This window comes from Pempheris klunzingeri, chromosome 20 (assembly GCF_042242105.1).
Source record: "Pempheris klunzingeri isolate RE-2024b chromosome 20, fPemKlu1.hap1, whole genome shotgun sequence".
NCBI lineage: Eukaryota > Metazoa > Chordata > Actinopteri > Acropomatiformes > Pempheridae > Pempheris > Pempheris klunzingeri.
In genome coordinates this window covers 8708897-8729321 of record NC_092031.1, presented here as the reverse complement: position 1 = coordinate 8729321, position 20425 = coordinate 8708897, and positions in this window count along the sequence as shown.

Below are 20425 nucleotides of genomic sequence, written 5' to 3'. Positions count from 1 at the left end.
ATTGTAACAAAGATATATAAAGGTATAACAAAGGGCTAGTTTCAGGTTTTTCTTCCTTGGTATTTTCCTACATGAATAGTGCCTCTCCTAATCAGAGTGATGGGGCGCTGAGGGAGAACACAGGAAAGATTAGAGGGAGAGAAACAGACAGAGAGACAGACAGGGGAAGGTAGATGGAGAAGAAAGTCTAGAGGGAACTCAACTGTGGGGTTTGTGGTGCGAAGGGTCACGTTGTTTGATCAGCAGACAGAGGGGTGGGGGGGTTGAAAAGCCCTTGATGCTGATAGCGGGCAGTGGTTTAAACCCCTGGAGTGATTGACACTCCTGCCACTCCGCTGTGGGCCGACTGAGGGGGGGTTGGGGTTGCACACAGAGAGGCCTGTTCCTGGCTTTACATTTGCATCCTCTGCCCGTGGGTGGTTGTGTTAATAATATGGCAACTGGGAAGATTAATTGTGGACAAGCAGCAGGATTACGAGGGTCTTTGTGGGAGCAAAGGGAGCACTGGGTGGGAAAGGCCTGTGATCTGTGAGGCTGAGAGGAAATTAGTCAGGGCAGGCTGGAGCTGCCTTTTAACAGCGTACCTAAGGAAATGAAAGCCTTGTGCAAAGAGGATATTGAAATAAGTAGGCAGAAAATTGTTGACGTTCTTGAGAGGCCAAAATTGTGAATATTCATTTTGCTTAATGTGAACGCACAAAGAAGACGAAAACATTAAGAAGGGAAAAAATTATTTTCTTATATCGACTTACCAAAGAAGAGACTACACTTACTGAGTCAGAGATGTTACATTTCTTTTCTCAGATTAGAAAACGTAATGTGGCTCCTCTCACATTATCTACACCAAACTGCGGAAATTAGGCTTAGTTCCTGTCTAGAAGCCAATTACGAAAAATAACAACACAACAGAGGTAGCTTCAGTCCCCCGCAGCTGTGTCTCCTTTTCTATTGAGGAGAGAAATGAAGGAGCAGGGCAGGAGTCTCATGCCACCTGTTGGATTGCCCTCACATAGCAGCACAAACCCAGACAAGCACTCATCTGCTTCCTGACCCTCTGCTGACCCTGTCCTTGCCACATTTTGTTCAAAACACATGATTTAGTCCAGTGCTCTGCATGCACTGCTTTTTCCCATAATACACCGTTTGAAGAGAGTATCTTATTTAATTTGGCTTTAAGGGACTTGAAGGTATTTTAGCAGTATCAAGATAACTGTGTGCTCTGAGAGAAGCACAGAGCCTGTAATGGCACAAACAGTGCTGTCACAGCTTCGAAGAGCCTTAATCGTCAATTTTCACCACGCACAAGAGAATTCTCACTTTGCAACGTTCTCGCCTTCATCGATGTTTGGCTGCTTTGCTCGTGGCTTTCCCATCAGTAATCATTTAAAAAAAAAAAAATAGGTAAGCATCTGGACATTCAGCCCTCTTAATTAGAATACTGGTGTTTTTCCAATGTAAGAGAAATCATGAAAAATGGCCTGTCATGGCGAGTTTCTGAAACCAGATGACAAAGCTGGACGGCTGGCGGGGGAGTTTCCAAACAGAAACACCAGACTTAATAGTTGTTAATTAAATTTAATTGGTCAAAGCAAAAAATCGTGATGCTCAAATAGCACAGCTGAAACGCTCTGTAATTTAAAGGCAGATTGCTATTACCTGCTTATTCTTGATTAATTTCAGACATATTGAGCAAACTGCAGTCAGGAAAATGATCTACAGCTTAATTTCTTTCACTGCAAGTGTGCTTGATAGGGGGAAAAAAGCAACCTACGCAGCAAGAAATGTGCCAGTAAATAACAATAAACTAGGCACAGGGTCATGCAGATACTAGATGTAGTCCACCTATGAGCATTACCAGACTTCCAGCATCATTTGCCAGTATCTGGAAAGATATACAGTTGCAAATGTGTGTGTGACATGACGTGCTTTGAAATAAATTCCTGATACACTGAGCCTTTGTGATTTGTGGTCTCAGAGCTGAGCATCTGAGATGTAGTCTTGTATTTCAAGTATGTTTCTAGTTGTGCCAAGATGTTGCACCACTCATTATTTTCCTCGGATTTCTGAAGCACCATCGTTTATCAGGGAGATTTATTGGCAGATGGACTTCCAGATGTTTTGAGTATCTTTTGCAACAAGAGAGAGAGTATGTTTTGAAAGTTAGACCACAACAGTGCTGTAGACATTTTTATTTTTTAAGAAGAAACATGTGCACTCGATTAGATTTGGATACACTGTGTGTTATCCAGACACTTCGTCCTAATTAAACTAAATCCTGAAACTTTAGTTGATGTTTCATAGTGTCTGGCCAGCACACTATGTAAGAGTTTACAGTCTCCTTGCTTTGTGCCAAGATAATGGAGCCGCTTTATTTACAATAGAGACAAAAAGAAAATGTTTCTTTGTTGCTTTAAAGGGTTGGTCCACCGAAATTACAAAACCAAACACATTTTAAAAAATGGTTATGGATATTTAGCCAAGGGTATCTAAGCCATGCTGAGAGCTGTGGCTTTATTTGCCTGGCATTTTGAGGTCACAGCTTTTCATTCTGCTCATTTTAAAGCTCATATTTGTTTTGGGGGCCCTACTAGAACAGGTTTACATGGTTTAATGTTCAAAAAATACATTATTTTTGTAATTGCAGACAAGGCTGTTGCAGCTGTTTTCAGCTTCAGTATGTGAACGCTCCGTTTGAGAAGAACAGAACAATCTGCTGCTTTGCTTTTGTCTTTGACATCTTCATGTTACCAGGAGCTAGTGTTGGTGAGAAAAAAACAATGGGAGACAGTGAGTTGGATTCAGGAGGTTTTCAGTGGGCAGGGACAGCCGGCCTGCTGAAGGGCTGGAGGAAGTCACATGATCAGCAGATCCCCCTTATGACATCATAATGGGAGCCAAATCTAAACAGCAGGCTTTACCACACATGTACTGAAAGATGGGGCAGGAGAAAAAGAGAGAGGACGGTCTTTACTCAGAGTTTGTCAGTCTGTAGGCACATATTTATGTTGAAAAGACACTAAAAAGTGCATTTTGCATAATGTGGGACCTTTTTATTATTATTACAGGAGCAAGACATTAAGTGAGATGGCACTGTTACAGGGCAGTACAGTTCTCATACAGGGCAGGTTGAGTGGATTGGTCATCACTAGACTTAAACACTGCAGTTTTTTCCCCATTTCCAACCAACAGTCACTGCTAGTTTCTTATAATCATGATCATAATCCATCCATTACCTTAGCCACCACCATCTTCATTATTGTACCCATGGCAAGGAAGCTTGCTTAACCTTAATGGAGAAGACTTTTTAACCCAAACTGAAATGTTTCCCTAAAACCTTTGTGCCTAGCCCTAGTCAAACTGTAACCATAGCCTTTTCACACCATAAAACTGATTTATTCTTCAACAGTGATTTGTTTTGGACAGCTCGGAGAAATTATGTGCTCCTGCAGACGGTGGCGTTAGATCAGAAAATGCTGCTATGTGTTGTTGTTCAGAGCATGGATAAACAACATATTTTATCTTTTAATTCAGAGGACTATTGGGGTTTTAGTGGTTCAAAGCATTAAAAAAAGTCAACAGCTTTTTGTCCTGGTTATGTCCTGTCTATTCTGGATAATTCACAAACCTCCCTGTCAACAGCCTTCATTACAAATCATGGTCAACCATTAGATATAACAGTGGAAACTGTCCAAAGAGAGTAAAGGGGATGTTGATCCCAAATGCTAAAGCTTTGAGCTCTTAAAATTTAATCCCATTCAACAACATTATAGAGGGGTGGGACTTCCTGTTGAGGCTTCACCACCTAAAGACGTATGGAAAGCCAGGCTCTTCACTAGAACACGTTTTTGCAACCGCAGTTCCATTTATTTGCAATTTCAGTTTCACATCTAAAATTATTTTGGAACGAGACTGCAACACAGTAAATCCTAATATGCCTGTCATTATAGTAGTATGGTGGCAGAAGTTATGGTGGATGCCTCAAAACATCAGCACATAAAACCCTAACTCTTCATATGGCTGAATACCAGGCCGGGTGAGGAGGAAATAGAATTATTTTTCATGCTTATCATATAACATTGCACTGAGAGAGGACACCCAACTGAGTCATGGGGGTCACAGTCTTATTATCATAATTTTTTCCATTCCAGTACATTTCCATTAGTGCACAGGTGACTGCTATTTAAGAAGTGGGAAGTTAAATTGTGCTGTACTACACTAATAGAGTTGAGATCACTTGTAAAAATAGTTATATTCATGGGAATAACTGAATGCATATTGTATTAATGGACCTCTGAAGCAATGAATCACTACAAATGAGAGAGAAAAACCATTTTTGTGTCTGACACTTTTGAGCTAAAGTTAACGTTTCACCTCACAAATCGCAGCTACTCAACGCAGCACCGATCACGACCCCCTGTGATGAGATTATAAAGCTGCAGGACAGGAACTAGAGGAGAGCAGATGCACGGTATCACTTGACTTAGTTATTTTTCGCTTGTTTTTCTGTGAGAGGTTGATTTGATTTTTCAATGACTGATTCAACTTTGAGTGAGCCAGCTTTGAAAATAATGCATCACTGTTTGGAGGTAAATGGCTGTTTTAAAGGAGGCAGCACAAGGATTTAGTCATTTAAGAAGAAAAACAGGAACAGTTGTTTGTGTCTGGCGATACTGAAATAACCTTGGGAGTGGAGATAAGAAGCCACGGGGCCACTTTTGTTGTCAAGAAACGAAACGAAATGTGACATTTGGGCATTAGAGCTGTTTCAAGTCAGCATGCATAAGAAATTTGTATTTGAACCACTGACTCTTTCCATCTCGTGTCTTATGAACAAGCAGGAACAGGTCTGGCCTGGTGCTTATAGTGAATGTATCCATAAATTATCATCAGAGAGCTCGGTGCTGTTATTGTACAGCTTAACCCTCATCGCATTGAGTTTCAGCTCATGTTCCTCTCCTCTCTCCCCTCATATCTCAGCTGCGACTTTGTCATGCAGCCAAGCACGTAATATGCTCTGAGCTCTGTATCATGTCCAATTATAATTAGCTTTGTCAGGCCTGAGCCCTACAACCCTCATGCAGATAATATGATAATATGTCTTCATAACCAAGTGACCTTACATGTGCAATATTTCTCTCCTTCTTAAGATTGCGTGTCAATAAAGTAATGGAGTCTGGGAGGCAGTGGCAGGGGAAGATTTAGATGATTGGACTCTCAGGTGCAGTGATGTATAACCGTTATTATTCTACCTGTCGGAGTTGTATACACAGCTGGGCGCAGCATGGCGGTGGCCAGGGAGAGAGACGGGCTTTCAAGGGAGGCCTTTGTTAATAAGCCTTTAATCCTTCGTTAAAGCCAGCCGCCAAGGGACACTTTCTCATTTCCACTCTGTGTATAGAGATTTTGAGTTGAAATAAGGAGAATCATTATGAAAGGGCTACAGTGTTGTGAATGTTATATTAATGATACTAGTCCTATTGATGGTTGTGGATGTCAATAGGCGTGACACTGTGACAACTGGTGCATAAAAGTGAGCTTGTTAGTCAATTTCTAATAAGAAATTACTGGACAACATTTGATTATCTGAATTTTAGAGTGATTTTTAACATCTGGCCAGATGAAAATTAGGCTTTTTATCAATGGACTAAAATTTAAAGTGCCAGAGATTTACAAGTTCCAGCATTGCTTTTACCTGTTGCATACCACTGTAAATTGTATATCTTAGGACTGTTTGTTAAGAAAAACAATACATTTGAACACATCACTTTGGGTTTAGGAAACTTGCGATGTGCACATTTTAAAATATGTACTTTTCACATTTTACAATAATTTATCAAAAATAGTTGATAGAGTAATCAATAATGACAATAATCAGCTGTTGCAGCCATAAAGCTTTGAAATGTCACGTCATTGTCATGAATAATTTGCACTGAGGATTTGCCTCCAGCTCACAGGCACAGACGTGTGCAGCCGTGCAGACGTTCCGCATTTCATGGTAGTAGCAGAGGTCAGCTAAAACACCTTACCACATTGACATATATGTAATAGCTGTAAGATTCCCATGCGTTGTTGCATCTCACCCTGCTTTTCTCACCCCGTGTTTGATAGAAACAACTGGACAAGAGAGGCTCTTTTAGAGAGAGACAGCAGTGAATTCCTGACAGGCCAAGGTTTCACTAACACTGACGCAACGTAATGAGGGAGCCAGAGGTGAGGCCTATCTCAGCACGTCTGTGTGGATTTCCCTGAGTGATTGATGTGTTCCAGTCAAATGAAGCAGTGGGCTGAGTGATATGACACTTGTCTCGCTGTGACACACGTGTTCGCAGCTAACGGTTATTGGTGTTGATGGGCCCCACTCCACTCAGCCAGCCAGGCACAGTTATTTTGATCCCTTGTTCTTTTATTTCTGTCCCCCCTTTTCCCTGTTTTCTGTCTCCTTGCCACATCAAATCAGAGTTTAGAGACGGAGGCAGGACCCTCAGGTACTTGCTTATTAAGCATCAGGACCTGAGATGAGATGAAAGTAATAATGGGGACCAGACAGCCGGGTGGGCACCTAACATCTCAGGTAGGGAGTGACATTTGGGATTTTTCTGGTGAAAGGAACCCATGGCAGAGTTTAGATGGCTTCACAATTCATAACTGTCTCTTTTTTCACATGTCACGTTAGATAGAAGTCAGTCCCTTATTTTCATTAAGCAATGGTTTTCTGTATATTTCAAAATACAGGACTGTGCAGTGAAATGCAGTCCCCCTATGCTACACTTTGCAATGGTGCACAAATGCACAACATATTTTAAATCTGAATAGAGTAAAGCAGTAGAATAGACAATAGATAGAACTAAGTATATAAAAATTGTTCAAAAGGAGGAATAAAAAAGAGACATTTATGTCCTCGACAGGATAAATAATAAATTCATCTTGGACCAATATCAGGTCAAAATTTTAATTAGTCCAAAGTATTAGAATGATAATTTATGACCAGATAACCATGGTTAACACGGTAACCATTATACCTGCTAAGCACCAGCATGTTAGCGACATTAGCATTTACCCAAAGCACTACTGTGCACCAGCGTCAACCTTTTTTATCCCTTCACTTTTGATCTAGCGCCACCATCAGGTCAAACTTTGTTCAGTACTTCAGTACTGTTTTATGACCAAATACCTGCAAATCTAATGACATTCCCATCAGCCTCAGCTATACTTTCTGTATGGTCTGTCTTAAGCAGCAAATGTTAGCATACATTGCTAAATGCTAAACCAAGATGAACAAAGTAAAAGTCGAACCGACACTGGCATGTTAGCATGCTGAAGTTAGTATTTAACTCAAAGCCCTGCTGTTCAGCCACAGAGAGCTGCTGGCGTTGTATTTAGTCACATTCTGATAATAATCTTTATAATGATCTCTAATACTTTAACAAGTTCAACATCCAATAAACGTTAACATCCAGCAGAGCTTTATCAGTTAATTGATTTATTGTATAATTCTATGCAAGAACTGGTGTGGAAATGAGTTAAAAGGCATCTTATCTTGCTGTCGTGACTCAAAACATTTCCGACATCAGATGCCCTTTTTTCATTTGAGCGACCATGAATCAAACATTGATGCACTCTAATGGTCTAATGAGTAATAATTGGATTAAAGTGATTCCAGATTGATCAGCATGTGATTCTGAAATTACTGTCACGCCATGCGAGAGCTGCTGTGTAAACTCTGGGAACCCTCGAGTTTTATTTTTATTTTTTTTCTTCACCTCTGTTGATGGTAGATGTGGGCGACAGTTCCAGTGGTCACAAGATGATCGCCATCAAACACTATCCGCTTCTGGTCTCTGTGACAGCTCTCATTATTGGAGGCCACCGAATAGTTACCAACTGATAAAAGCATATCACACCACAGAGGAAATTGAATTCAGGAGGACATAAATTCTGACTGCGCGAGCTCATAGTCAGAAGCTAATTTAAGGAAGATTAAATTAATTTCAATGACATCCATTCTATCTTGACGAAGTCGGTACATAACATAATGTAGCTCTGTTGCCTTGAGATAAGAGGATAGTCATTTTAGACTGGGCACAGCAGTAGCTGAGGATCAAGCCCTAATCCCATTGCTGCAACCTTTTTTACAGAACATCATGGAGGATACAGACTGTCTGACAGCCATTATTCAGTAAGGGGATTTTAAAAGTCTTTCAGTTTAGTGTGATAATTTAATTGACTGCTGACCCAAAGCCTCAGGACACAGCGTGCTTTCATACACAGCCAGCTCAGTTTTCATGTTCACAGTCTTATTTCCTATTTTCCTATTTTGTCTCTGGGTAGCAATTTATTATTTTTCAAAAAAATCAAGTCATGCAATATCTCTCTTGTTGCATCTTATAATGTTCTGGAAAAACAACATTCACATGTTATGAACCAGTTGAATGAATTATACTCAATATAAAAGTTGCATATTTGGTTTAAAGCTGTATTAATTCATATATATGGAAATTTTGAGCAGAAACATTTCATAACAACTTGACAAACCCTGACATACTATCACCTAATAGAGAGCCAAAGTCCTGACGTCATGTCTGGGCTAGTCTCTGCTCCACCGATCCTCTCTAACTTAAAGGAATCTCTCATTCATATTTATCAAAGGAGCACACTTACTTGAAGTTGAAACCATTGTGTTTTTAACAAAGTTAAAAAAAAAACGATTCATTTGTTGTTGTTTTGTTAAATTATCTTCATCTTGACATCTTGAGTGAACCACACAGCATTTTGTTCTACGGCTTGAGTTGTAGTAATCAGCGTCAATGTCGGTGGGAGTTTGAATGAGGTTTCTGGAACAGAACCCAGAAGTTCCTCCCTCACTTTGGTTTTCTATCCATTTGCCATAGCGAACATGTTAGCAAACCATTGGCAAAAGTAGCAACACCAAAATTTTGTCCAAAATTCATTCTCTTTAATGCTGTGTTTTGGTCTCCATTTTGAAAACATACCTGGCTCTGAAGCTGATAGGTGTTTGACTGTTCTCACCCGGACGATGCCGCCTTTGTCAGGCTGCTGTTTGGCGCTGGGCGATGAGCATACAGCGGCTTTATCAGAGTTTGTCTGCTGAAAACAAATGAGATAATCAAATCAACTTTATTTCAAATCAAATCAACTTTATAATGACAATGAGAGCAATGCATTTGTACCATGCAGTTAATACTAGAAGGTAAAAGCTCTGAAGAGCTGTATTTGGTGATGAGTCATCACTTACTTTGAAAGTTGTGCATATTCAGTAGTAGTAGTCTATACTTTGACGCAGAGATAGTAGATAGATTAGAGGACTTTTATCCCATTAAAAGACAAACCTTTAATTTCTCACTTCAAACATAATTATCCTGAGCCCTGTACTGAAGCCGCTTCACAACATGAAATCCATTTTATGTTACTGTTAGTAACATCTAGTTTGTCCTCATACTTCCACTGTGTGAAAAATGGCCTTTTCCTTGTGGTTGTGCTGTCTAAATGGCTAATGAATTACAGATGAACATTGACGCAAATTAATCTCCCAGAAGTCCCTGGGTAATATGGCAACCATTTAAAACTTAAATCAATAACCCTGAAGTTGAAAGCGTGCAAGTGCTGCACTTGTTTGGTCACAATAAACAGAATGCAGACTGCAGCTTCCTCTAAATCATGGTGACAAGCACAGTCATGCTAAATCACTGGAAGTGAAAAATAAATGTCTGCATAACTTTATCAGCTGTGCCTCAGTGTTTTCTAAGCGAGCAGCAGGATATCAGCAAAAGCAACAGTGGAAATGAATGATTTATAATCTTAAATAATATTTCAGCCCACTGATGTGGATGGAGTAATCTATGATGAAATATGTACTGTATATAAATATTGAGCAGGCCAAAGTGACATTTCATCTAGTATTACGCGCCCTAGTAATGTCCAAATATTAGTGTTAATGTCAGTTTAACTTTGCATTTAAACATTCTTTGACATGTTTAACTTCAAGTAAACAGCCACAATGAATTCATCACCTTTATTGTCATTATTCAAACACTATTTGTAGATAAATAACATTATTCAACAGATTTTTTTTTACAGCAGATTAAAAAGCTGAAATACCGATATTTGTTTTTGTGGAGGGTAAAATATTCCAAACCATCTCAGGCATCATATTCGCTAAATCAACTCATAATTCTGTGCTAGAATAAGCTCTACATTGTTGAAGCTGTCAGTGATGATTAAAGTGTAATTGCGTTATTAATAGATTTCTGCACACTACTACAACCCTTGCAGATTGCACTGTTTAACTGAAAGTGAAGAATCCACAGGGACACCAGATAGCTAGCCTCGATTCTATCTATCTATCTATCTATCTATCTATCTATCTATCTATCCATCTATCCATCTATCTATCTATCTATCAATAAATAAATATACAATACAATAATCGCTTCCATACTCTCATATTATTGCCACTCTAATTGTCTGCAGGTGCTACGACTGTCATATAAGTATCTTTTTTCTCTCACACTGACACAATAACATTTTCTTACCCTCCTCCTCATCTTCCTTGTTCTCATAAATTTGGCCCTGATCCTCATCTTTACCTCAGACAGATGATGTGTAGATGCAAGCTCTGCGTTTCTCTCATCCGTCTCTTCCTCCCACTATCCCTTTCCTGCACTCCATCTTTCAGAAGTGTAACCTACGGTCGCCAGCTGTGCAGGGAGCCCCAGAGTGTATTTACGGCGAGCTGCACTTTATCACACACAGCCACACAGCTGCCAACTTCACTCGGAGCGTACTCCAGCCTCCCTGCCTCTGGTCATGTTTTTTTGTGCCGGTGAGATCCTGCACTGCTGCTGCATGTTTCTCTCTCCCCAGCTGCTGCCCTTCTGGAGAAGGTAGGGTGAACTGTTAATGGCCTGTAGAATGCAAACAGCGATGCCCGCTACTGCCACTAGGCAGGCTTGCAGCACACCTTCCAGTAAAAACACAAAACTAAAACAAACAGCTCCATTCAGAGTTTTACCAGGTAAATAGTTCTTGCATTACAGGGTTTAACAGTGCTCTTTTTGTCTTCCAACTTTCTGCGAAAGCAATGATCGATTGTTGGTGCTTCTCTCTGCTGGCCTCTTGTTGATATCTTAATATAGCATCTCTCCCATGTTTGGCATATATCTGTCTGCAGGGGGCCTAGTGATGAGCTGCCTCCTTTCCCGCCGACCTGTAGTCCCCAGGCGGACAGAATGGAATACATTCCCCCTGCTCTCTTATAGGGTCCTCAGTGTCCTCACAGCCTATCAGGACAGTGAGACCTCCACCCCCTCCCCCTTCCTAGCATATCAGCAGTGGCACATCTTCCGCTGGTGCAGAGCTTTATGCAAAGTGACAGCTCCTCACACTTCAGTGTTCGGATCACCTCAAGTAGTTCAGATATCGGAAAAAATGAGCACACTTCCCACCACGGTGACCAAATGTAGATTGACTGAGGGTGTCCGCAGGCCGCGGCGCCCCTATCCTCCTGTCCTGACAGAACAGGCCTGCTGGTAACTCTCTACATAAGAGAGAGCAGAGTCTGGAGACACATCAGAGGGGAAAGCTGGCTGCAGACAGAAGAGGGGCGGGCGGGTGGTGGTGGTGTTGGTGGTGGAGGGGAGTGAACACTTTGAAGCCATTGGAGGTGATGTCAAGTTTGCTTAGACTCAAGGGTGGTGTTTGAATATGCTGGCCACTAATATGGCACCAGTATCTCTGTCCTCATCTCTGTTTTCTGTCACTATGTACAATCTGGGCTCGTCTCCTCGGCTCCTGACAATGTCCTTTCACATCATGTTATTGCACACTCGGAGCTGCAGTCAGCAAGCCGTCACTCAGCTTCTTTGTCTGAAAGTCAGGCCCGTTTTTGCCGTTAATGCACTCAGTGCCTGTATGAAAGTGAAGGGGAATACGCTATCTGCTTTCCCATCAAGAAATCATTGGCAGTGGAACTGGAATATCACTCACCGCTCACCTTATTTACACCAGAATCTATCTACATTCTCCAGGATCTGACAAGTAGCATTTTGTATGCAGAGATTTAAGGCAACAACCTAACCTGCTGGCCAGGAGGTCTCTTTATGCTCAAGAATCAAGGCTTTTTTCCAAATATCTATAATGTATACATCAGCGCAATACACCCATATAATTTTCCTTCCTGGGGCAGAAAGTACTCACCCACCAATCTTTCTTGAGCATGTAAATATATTTCATTCCCCTTGGGGTTTGCTGCTTTTGGTGTTTTTGTGTAAGGTCAGCTCACCCTGAAACCTTGCTGGAAAGAAGCCCAAAAGTAATACTGCATTTACATTTTTTTCTAATTGCAAAGTTTATGTTCAAGTCATGGCTCAGCAGCATACTCTGCTCAGCTAGTGATCCCTCAGAGTACTCAATCTGTCTGTCTAGACATTGTCCTGAGGCAAAAACATATTTTGAAGGTCAGACGCAAAAATCATTCATATCCTCTTTTTGTAATGTTAAAGAGAGCAGCTTCCGATCACTTGTAATGTATTTCTCTCATGTATAGTCTTCCGATTTATATAGTAAAATGTGGTTTTCAATTAAAAACAGAATGTAATTTTGTTCACGTAGAGCACCTTTCTTGTTTTTACCTCATTTGTTTGTCATCATGTTTTTACATTATGTACTGTCTCCACAGTGAAACAGAGCAAGAGCTGTGGTTGAGCACAAAGGTTGGGTATTCATTTGTTGAATTTCCACCATTTTTGAGTTTATTCAGTCGGTTGTTCACAGAGGATAAAATCAGCCATCACTTTATGGCCACAGAGCAATCAGACACAGCCCTCCAGTGTCTTCAGCTGACTCTTCTGGCCCTGTCAAGTCCTCCTTCAATCTGGGAGTCTGAGCAGTCGCGTGGAGGTTGACATGATTGCCTTTAAGCAGCCCCTCTTAGCCAGTGACACACAGCTGCAGCCAGGCACCTCTTCTGACAGTAAGAGCACCATGATGGATTGCCTTGCCAAAACTGCTGATCAAAGAAGGTCAAAGTTCAGATGTGTGTCTGGCTGCACTAGCCATGTGCAATCACCAGAGGTGGCTTTTCCTCAAACATCCAAGCGTAAGGCAGAAGTTGTATTTCGAAGACAGCTGCTGGAGTAATTATGTCATTAATTATTGGGAATTTACCAGACAAGAAAAAAATAAATAAATAAAAAGCTTACATCGTCAAGCTTACATCATCAAGAATACGTCAAGAATATTCAAGTTTATCGATCCTGAGGGTTCAACTGAGCCTCAGAATCATAATAAAGTACAAACTTCATACTTGACACTATGCCGATATCGCAACAAATCCTGCTTACTCTTTGACCAGTTTTCATACGCGCATTAATACACATAAAATGCCATCTTTGGGCTGCAGAAGCTCTCTGCTGAAAAGAGCAGACATTTAAAAGTTTCTGACATGTGTTGCGCTACCATTGAGACACTGCAGCTGATGTAGGTGGAGCTGACAGCATCCCAGCCATTGAAGATGGCTCTGGGACATACCAAGTTTGGTATGTGTCAGCTCTCATTGTTGTCAGGATACATCCTAAGTGAAGTCAGTATATGCAAACAGTGTCATTAAAAAGGGAATTCACATGAAACATTTTGAGGTGGAGCGATGGGAAGATGTTTTTGATGCTTGGCCTCGCTCTCGTCAAAACACTGAGGTGGGTGAAATTATCCAGATATTATTAACCTTTTAAAGAATAGCATATAGTGTGCAGCAAGCATCCAGTCACTTGGATTGTATTTGACCACCTGGGTAACCACCAGGTTTTAAACACAGAAAATAACTATCTCTTACAGAAATTGTGGGACACAGCTTTCCCCAATCCGATGAGGTTCGGTCATGCTTTCTGAAGCTGTTTGGTCATCCGGCAAGCAATTCTGATGATGCATACTGGTGCTTTAAATATAAAACAAAAGGGTAGATTCATGTGTGTCTGAATGTTCAATAGATAATACACATGATCTAACAAAAGCAAATTCACTATTTGGGGGCTTCAATTCTTTAAGATAACTTGATTCAGGAGGAAATGAAGCAGAGTGAGGACTTTCTCTCTAAAGATCCTGGCTGGAGTGGGAGACTTTTGCGGTTGAGGTGACTAAGGAGTCTTATTTCTGGGCCAGATTCACATTAGTGACATTTATCATTGAGAGGGAAGATGGTATAATTAGCTTGTCAGTCTACTTTAGGCTGAGCTGGCGCTCCATGTGAAGAAGAATGGACTGCAGGCCCAAGGAGCTGACAGCCAGTCGATAATGTGGCAATTAATGTCATAAATAATTCTAAAGCCAATTATATTAAAATGGACCTCACCCTCTAAAACAGCACTTTATTTCCTATCATTTTATGATGTGTTCAGTATCAAACAGCAGGAGCAGATTTCTTCTTTATTTCTACATATGGCCGACATATGGTGAAGCCATAATGTGAGGCATAAAAATCAGAAGGGCCATGCAGGAGATTTATTTGTTGATTTAGTTTGCTTTTGACTTATGAATGTCCCCCTTATTGCTGAAGCATCACCTGCGGTAAAAGGCAAATACGGTGTAAAACCACTTTTAATCAAAATTATATTGCTTCTGTGTAGCTAGCCATATAAAACGTCTGCAGCTCTTAAAGAATGTGAGTAATTTAATGGCAGTAGTGGTTAAATATATCAAATGCTCCTTCTGGCCTTGGGAGGGTCAAGCCCAGTGTGATATATAGAGAAGACTGTGATGGCTGAAGGTCGTGTCAGCTTCTTCTGCATAATGCATGAATCCTGTAACTCTCTCTGACTCCAATCTTCTGAACCTGAACCTTGGGATGAAAATTTTACTAAGTAAATCAGCAAGCATGCTGGCATTTCTATTAACCTCCAGTGTGGAACTGACAGAAACATGAATCACAGTAAATAATATCTTGCAAACTGTAAATCATGTATACAACTCGGGCTGAAGAGTGATGTTATGGGATAGTGCCATCTGTTTGCTGTTTGTTACTGCTAATTTCTTTGCACAGAAGCAGAGGACAGGATGTTTTTAATGTACAAATTACAATTTAGCATAACAGATATGGGAAACACTGATTGCTGATGTTGAATCAGATTACTTCTCCAGCAAGCATTCATTTTCAAATCAACCCACAAAAATTATATTTAACAGCATCATGTTAACATTTGCACCTAATGACATCCACAGATGTTATTTTATTTTATGTTAAAGCAGTTCTTCTGTTATTGTACAGGCCATATTTTGTTTTTGATGAGTGGTATTTCCCACTTCTAAGATAAAAATAGCCAAGAGCTTTGATTTATGCATGCATGGATTGAAACAAAAGAAAAGGGAAATGTTGACCTTTACAGGGAACATAAAGGGTCAGTGCGGCAACTGTGCCTTACAGGCAAATTGCCTACCAGTGGCTTACAACAGGGATGAAAATCTTATCTCTTGCCATTTGTTTTCTGTTGCTCTGGTAGAAATGTGGACAGGCTCAATGTTTCTCTCTGCGTAGAGTCTGTAACAAATGAAGCCATAACGACGAAAATGTTAATGGTCAAGTTTTCCTCAGTTTAAATCAGGTTCAGAGAAATATTGAAGTGGCAGCGCTGAGAGTCTTTACTTTGTTTTAGATACTGCGTGCAAGGCTACAAGCTCTCCTGCCTTCCCTCATTTCTGTATCAAAGGGTAAACTAATGCAAAATGTATATGGCCCTTGGCACAAAAGATGGCGGTGCGGCTCAGTACAGGAAGATCTGTGTGCTAAAAGCTTGAAACATCTGTGTAAACACATGGCCTTTTTCCAACCATGTAGACAATGTTCTCGTAGCCTTAAGATAGATGTCCAAGGCAATATACCTTGCCCCGGGGCCATGCTGGAATGGCTTTGAACAGCTGAAAAACCTTGAGCTTCAAGCTATATCCACTTTCAATATTCCTGCTCGACAGCAGAGCGTAAAAGAATTCAACTTATAGCTTTTATTTGACTCTTTGTTATTCTAAGAATTGGATCAATCGTACCAGCGCAGAGTGAAAATGTTTTGGAAATGATAAAAAATACAGAAGTTTTAATGATGCAGTGTTTTATGGTCTTTTTTTTTTGTTCTCAAATATTAAGGATTTTTTGTGTGATAGTGTTTGGAAAGGCTGAGGCAAACAGAAAAACAAAACAGAAAAGAGAGGACCTTCTGCCTTTGCTGTTGTTCTTTAATTCTGTTAATAGCCCAAGGTAAAGATTTATCTGCTCTTGTCAATTTACCTCAGCCTCAATATAAAGCACCAAGGTCACTTTTTCCTTGCCTGGACCACAGGATTAAATTGTCATGTCACTCTAATAGGCAGCACAGGGAATCATTAGTCCAGCTCAGCTGCCTGACTGATAGGCATTTCAGTCCAATCATGGGAGTGTGCCGCCACAGGGCAGCCAGTATTGACACTGTGTCAGGACTGAGAGGGGACGCCTTAATCAGCGAGGACACTCTCAACATTGATTTGACAAGCTGCCGTAATGACCCCCTTGTTTTGGTAAAGGATCACTGTTTATCCAAGCTGGCATTGATGCACTTGGAGTGCTGCATTGTCATGGAAACTATTATCACCAGCCAAGCCTGTGCAGCTGGACAAGAGTTGTGTTCAGAGGGGACCATGGATTTGTGTGTATGTGTGTGTATTTGTGTATGCACAGTGCAGGCACAGCCCAGTGTGGCTGGTCGCTACATGTGGTAACTACAGTTTGTAAGTTTTAGTTATTTCTTGGAGGCAGAAAAGTACGCTTTTTTGGAGCTGACATCAGCTAACAAATACATTTTAATTATGGAACTCTGATATCATGAAAATATATTACATATTCTTAAAATTGAATTAGGTTTCACCCTCTGAATTGTACATTTTTCAGTTTCAGTGCCATAACAGTTGAGACGAGAGGCTGCTCGACTCATGTAAATTGTTTTAGATTTATGACTTCCACCAGCAAAAATACATTTTTATACACTGCTGCAGTTCAGTGGAACATCATTCAGTGATCTCTGAAGCATCAGCAGACAAAGAGGGCTTTTAAAACTCTTGTTAAAGAAATGGCTTTTACATTATCAATCATAAATCTGCCGCCAGCAGTTCGTGTCAGCGGAACATTCTGTTGCTAGTAGCAACCGCTACTGGCGCAGCTCCATAGCAACTGACATTGTTACAGCCGCCATTTTGTCAGATCTGTGACCAAACAAATGCTAACAAACATCTTTCATCTCTCCCCAAAATGCCTTTATTGGAGCTTTTTCTCTCTTATTACAACTGTTTTGAATAGTTGATTTGTGATTTGTTAGTTTTCTTGCTAATGGTTTACTCTCCAAGCTAGCTCAGGCTAATGGCTAATGTGTTGCTAATACAACATTTAATGTAACTAACTGTTAATTTGCTGTTGGGTGAACTGTTGTTTATCTTACTCTTTTTACTTTTACCAATGGACTGTGTTGTCTGGTGAGGGAAAATCTCATCAATTTGCCAGGTAGTGAAAGTCAGACAACACAAGTGTCTATTTTGTTTGATTGTGTTTTGTGTTTTCGTCCAGTATAACCCTTCAACCATGACGTTTATCAATTGAACCCCTTCAACAGATATGATCCGTCCTGTAATTTCTGCCCATGGTAGCCATCACTTCTGTTTTTTGCTCGCTTGCTTTTTACTTTTCATGCACTCTTAACCACAACACTTTGTGTTAAGATATTACAACTGTCTAAAGGCAATGGGGAAGTGGAAGGTTACAGGTTATTGTAAATATACTGAAAATTATCATATCCGTTTTTAATCCTATTTGTGTTCTTTTTACTCCTAAAGACAGAATGTGGATATGTATTTTTTTAATCTAATCACAGTTTCCAAATCAGCTTAGCTACAGTGCTTAGCTACAATCTTATGTAGAAGTACCCCCCGGGGTATGAGTCCTCTTGATTGGGAATTACTGAACCAGGCTGAAAATGTTTAGATGACACTATGGTTACCTTATATCTGGTGCTTCCTTTGTTTTTCCCTGGATTGCAGTTGCTGGGTGAGAAAATCAGTCATTGGCCATAATCGTTATAATTTAACTCAACCAATGAGATTATTTCTGTTTGTACGACTGACGGCAGCAGTGCTTGCCTCTATCAGTTCTCAGACAAATCACTGCTAAACCATTAAATACTGAGACAGTTGTCATCATAATTTGACAGAGCACATAATTATGCTCAGTACAACCAGCATTTATTACATTAAACAGATTTCCCTATAGTTGATATATACAGTAACCAGTGTTTTTTTGTGTGTTGGCTGCATGTGTTTGTTTACTAAGGAGGTGACAATGCCGCTGGCAGGGGGATCAGGGAAATCAGCGGCCTCTCTGCGAGGTGTTAGTCTGTAAATATTATTGGCATACTGACAGCCTCCTGCAGTGCCATGTTGTGTAAAATCATTAACAAGCAACGTGATGGATCCTCTCCATCCTCAAGGTGTGAATGTGGAGAGTGTTTTCATCAGTCATTATCCAGAGGGTGCACCAAGGTGTCCCGCGTCACATGATCAGCCTGGCAATCAGAAAGTGCCTTATGTCATCATCACAGGAAAATTATTTATATATATATATATATATATATATATATATATATATATATATATATATATATAGTCGCTCTCTCATAGACAAATGTGTAAAATGTGGCCTAGAGCTGCTGTATAGTGGCGCTTTCCTCATGTCCAAACATGAGACATTCAGGTGCAACAACTTCCTAGAAAAGTCAGAGAAAATGAACGACATGACTCCTTGACATTATGTAGAACACAATACATCAGCTTTAATTTGTGAAAATACAAAATGAAATCATGTACAATTTATATACAAGCCTATTTGTACAAGACAATAAACTGTATTTATTATTGGATATTATGACATAGTCAGAAATATCAACTTAGCACTGTCATTGTATCTCCACAAGTCAATGTGCTAAAAAAAAAATCCACAAAATAAAACAAACTAGACTGCAATGCCGAATGGTTCTCAACCCCACAGGTACTGTCAAACGAGAACACACTATAAAGAAATATTTTACATTAAGATTTACAGATTTATTTGAAGAATACATAAAAATTAAATGCTATTAGGCTATGATGGGTCATTTGAAAATAAGTTTTAAGACTTAAGATATTATTTACTACAGCTCCAGTTATCTCCAGGGAATTACAGCTTCATATTAAGAAATTCAAAGATTAGGTTTTAAAAGAATGGTCTCTTAGCCGGCGAGATGGAAAGCAAAGAGGTGAGTACATTTATCTGTCTCACAGCAAAAGTAAATTGTGCTCAAATTCAGCTAAACTAGAAGCCTCTTTTCGCAGCAGTGGGTCTTCTGGAGTCCTCCGTTGGCTTCAGCACTGCCTAGCACATTACTGGCACTGAGGGACGGGCAGCTTGGAAGTTCTCTGTGCCAGTAAAAATGTCACAAACTTTTCTTTTCATATCCAACATGAATCCTAGGTTAGACTGGGATGCACCCTCTTTGGATTAAGGTTTTTATTGTTTGCTTTCATGCTTGCATTGTTTTTTTTTTTTTCACCTTTCATTGCTCTTCATTAATTCTAAAGTAAAGTGACAACAGTGCCAATACAGCTATGTTGCATTATTTAAATAAGACAAGATTAATAACCACTCTTAGCGCTGTGTTCTGGTCTCATTCGCTTACAAACTGAATCTAATGATCGATGCTTGTGGAAATTGTTTTATGAATATGTTGGCTATTGACCACAAAGATGGTTTACCAACAGAATGGAATCTAACGGAACATATAAGATAGCCAAAATCAGTTTGTATGATAGAGCTGTTTTTCCAGGTATCTGCAAAAAAAAAAAAAAAAAAAAGCATAAACACGTCTCATGATGGCATTAAGATTGGTCATGGAGTACATGTAACTGCTTAATGGCCTCCAAGACAATCCTGTGTCAGGCAGTGCTTAGAGCCAAAGGAGGACTTAAAGATGCCCACTTCATGCGATATGTGGCTTTCACATTCAACTCACCTACAGACTTATTATATGGCCATGCTATATCATAGTATTTGGCTTTGCTCTCTTAATTAAATGAATAGCTGTGTCACTGTATTTTTGGTTATATCTAATGTCACCTACAAAACAGCTCTATCATATTTGGCTTTTGACAAAAAAATCGGAAAAGAAAATATGACTATTCCTAACGTTTTACCCCTGGAGAGATTTTACACATATTTAAAAGCTTTACTTAATAAGATTTGTGGGGGTTTGGACATTGCAACCAAACAGCAACATGAAAACATTTATGACAAACGACCAAAAAAGGCAAAGATAAGACGAATATAAATGGAGAGAGATAAGGCTGGAGCCAAATGCCATTTACACATGGACAC